General features: G+C 44.5%; 1 protein-coding gene across 2 annotated transcripts in view; it reads left to right on the top strand.

The window, feature by feature from the left end:
* Positions 1–3399, top strand: part of gpr180 (G protein-coupled receptor 180) — a 291090-nt gene that overhangs the window by 36440 nt on the left and 251251 nt on the right. The window lies entirely within an intron of this gene.

Raw genomic sequence — 3399 nt, forward strand, 5'->3', positions numbered from 1 at the left:
GGATATATCCAAGGATTCTATGGGAAGCAAGAGATGAAATTGCAGAGCCGTTGGCAATGATCGTTTCGTACTCACTGTCAACAGGGGTGGTACCAGTGGAGTGGAGAGTGGCGAATGTCGTGCCCCTGTTCAAAAAAGGGACTAGGGATAACCCTGGGAATTACAGGCCAGTTAGTCTTACTTCGGTGGTAGGCAAAGTAATGGAAAGGGTACTGAAGGATAGGATTTCTGAGCATCTGGAAAGACACTGCTTGATTAGGAATAGTCAGCACGGATTTATGAGGGGTAAGTCTTGCCTTACAAGTCTTATTGAATTCTTTGAGGAGGTGACCAAGCATGTGGATGAAGGTAAAGCAGTGGATGGTAGGCTTATGCAGAAAGTAAGGAGGCATGGGATAGTGGGAATTATGGCCAGTTGGATAACGAACAGGCTAACCGATAGAAGTCAGAGAGTGGTGGTGGATGGCAAATATTCAGCCTGGAGCCCAGTTACCAGTGGCGTACCGCAGGGATCAGTTCTGGGTCCTCTGCTGTTTGTGATTTTCATTAATGACTTGGATGAGGGAGTTGAAGGGTGGGTTAGTAAATTTGCAGACGATACGAAGATTGGTGGAGTTGTGGATAGTGAGGAGGGCTGTTGTCGGCTGCAAAGAGACATAGATAGGATGCAGAGTTGGGCTGAGAAGTGGCAGATGGAGTTTAACCCTGAAAAGTGTCAGGTTGACCATTTTGGAAGGACAAATATGAATGTGGAATATAGGGTTAACGGTAGAGTTCTTGGCAATGTGGAGGAGCAGAGAGATCTTGGGGTCTATGTTCATCTTTGAAAGTTGCCACTCAAGTGGATATAGCTGTGAAGAAGGCCTATGGTGTGCGAGCGTTCATTAACAGAGGGATTTAATTGAAGAGCAGTGAGGTGATGATGCAGCTGTACAAAACTTTGGTAAGGCCACATTTGGAGTACTGTGTACAGTTCTGGTCGCCTCATTTTAGGAAGGATGTGGAAGCTTTGGAAAAGGTGCAAAGGAGATTTACCAGGATGTTGCCTGGAATGGAGAGTAGGTCTTACGAGGAAAGGTTGAGGGTGCTAGGCCTTTTCTCATTAGAACGGAGAAGGATGAGGGGCAACTTGATAGAGGTTTATAAAATGGTCAGGGGAATAGATAGAGTAGACAGCCAGAGACCTTTTCCCCGGGTGGAACAAACCATTACAAGGGGACATAATTTAAGGTGAATGGTGGAAGATATAGGGGGAATGTCAGAGTTAGGTTCTTTACCCAGAGAGTAGTGGGGGCATGGAATACACTGCCTGTGGAAGTAGTTGAATCGGAAACATTAGGGACCTTCAAAATGCCCAACACATCTTCCTTCCTAACAAGTATTTCCTCGAGCTTACCAGTCTGTTTCACACTGTCCTCTCCAACAATATGGCCCCTCTCATTTGTAAATGCAGAAGAAAAGTACTCATTCAAGACCTCTCCTATCTCTTCAGACTCAATACACAATCTCCCGCTACTGTCCTTGATCGGATCAACCCTCGCTCTAGTCATTCTCATATTTCTCACATGTGTAAAAGGCCTTGGGGTTTTCCTTGATCCTACCTGCCAAAGATTGTTCATGCCCTCTCTTAACTCTCCTCATCCCTTTCTTCAGTTCCCTCCTGGCTATCTTGTATCCTCCAGCGCCCTGTCTGAACCTTGTTTCCTCAGCCTTACATAAGTCTCCTTTTTCCTCTTAACAAGACATTCAACCTCTCTTGTCAATCATGGTTCCCTCACTCGACCATCTCTTCCCTGCCTGACGGGGACATACATATCAAGGACACGTAGTACCTGTTCCTTGAACAAGTTCCACATTTCCCTGACAGCCTATGTTTCCAACTTATGCACTTCAATTCTTGTCTGACAACATCGTATTTACCCTTCCCCCAATTGTAAACCTTGCCCTGTTGCACGTACCTATCCCTCTCCATTACTAAAGTGAAAGTCACAGAATTGTGGTCACTATCTCCAAAATGCTCCCCCACTAACAAATCTATCACTTGCCCTCGTTCATTGCCAAATACCAAATCCAATATGGCCTCCCCTCTGGTCGGACAATCTACATACTGAGTTAGAAAAGCTTCCTGTACACACTGCACAAGGTGTGGTATACTCGAGAGTAGAGACGAGGCAAGAGAAGGAGGTACTAATATACAAAATGAGAAACCGACCATGGCAGGCAGGGACTGAGAGTACAACTTGGAGTAAATCAACAGGTAAGGCTAGATGCTAGAGATATAATAAAAAGATAAAATTAAAGGCTCTGGATCTCAACTAATTTGAAACAAAACAAATGAACTGATAGCACAAATAGAAATTAATAAGTATGATCTGATAGCTATTGCAGAGACTTGGCCGCATGATGACATAGATTGGGACCTGAATATTGAAGGATATTTGTTAGAACATATCTTTTATAAATATATTCAGAGTCCGGTGTTGGTTTTTAGAAATCCTTTGTTGAGGTACGCAGTTGTTGCATCTTCAGAGAAACAAACCTGCAGACGATGTATAAGCTTATTTCTTTCAGCACAAATATATTTGAGTATATAACGCACACATAGTTGATGAGCTTAGTTTTAGTAGTTATTAGCTTCCTTCACCTTCTACAGTTTCCCCCCCCCCCTCCCCTTTGATTAATCGAACAGTATCAAAAGAATGAATCATTTAATTTAGCAAGCTCGCAAAAGGAAGAGGGTGGTGGGAGCTGGGAACTCGCTGCCGGGGAAGGTAGTGGAAGCAGATAAGATAGTGACTTTTAATGGGCATCCTGCCAAAAAGAATAGGATGGGAAAAGAGTGATATGGGCTCCAGAAGGGTAAGGGACTTAGTTCAGACCGACAGCATGATTGGTGCAGGTATGGAGGGCTGAAGGGCCTGTTCCTGTGCGGTAATTTTCTTTGTCCTTTGTACACCTCTCTAAGCGCCTTTGATGGTCTCCATATGTTAGGGACAGCCTTCATGTAATGGGTGAGCCTTAATAAGCCTGCATTTTAAAAATAGGATGGGGTTTGTGCTGTCGGAAGGGACAGTGAGAGCTTTGGTCTCCCCAAGCCTGAGGTGTTAGTGAGGGTCAAGGGCGGGGGAGTTAGGGTCCAGTTGTAAGTGGGCTGGTACTACCCCAAGAAAGGGGTCAAAGGAATGCAAACATTTAAAATGCAACAGCGGATATAGTAAAAAGGTTGAAATCTTGGCAAACAATAATTATCCTTTTAGCTTTCATCCCAGTGTGCTCGTTTCACGTGAGAGGTGTGTATCCAGGCCTTCTTCCCTTGCACCTTGACAGATGCTTGGGTGGTCAATAGCACCTGGAAAGGTCCTTCCTACTTAGCTCCCAACAGTTCTTTTTGTATTTTCC

This window comes from Scyliorhinus torazame, chromosome 15, assembly GCF_047496885.1.
Source record: "Scyliorhinus torazame isolate Kashiwa2021f chromosome 15, sScyTor2.1, whole genome shotgun sequence".
Taxonomy (NCBI): Eukaryota; Metazoa; Chordata; class Chondrichthyes; order Carcharhiniformes; family Scyliorhinidae; genus Scyliorhinus; species Scyliorhinus torazame.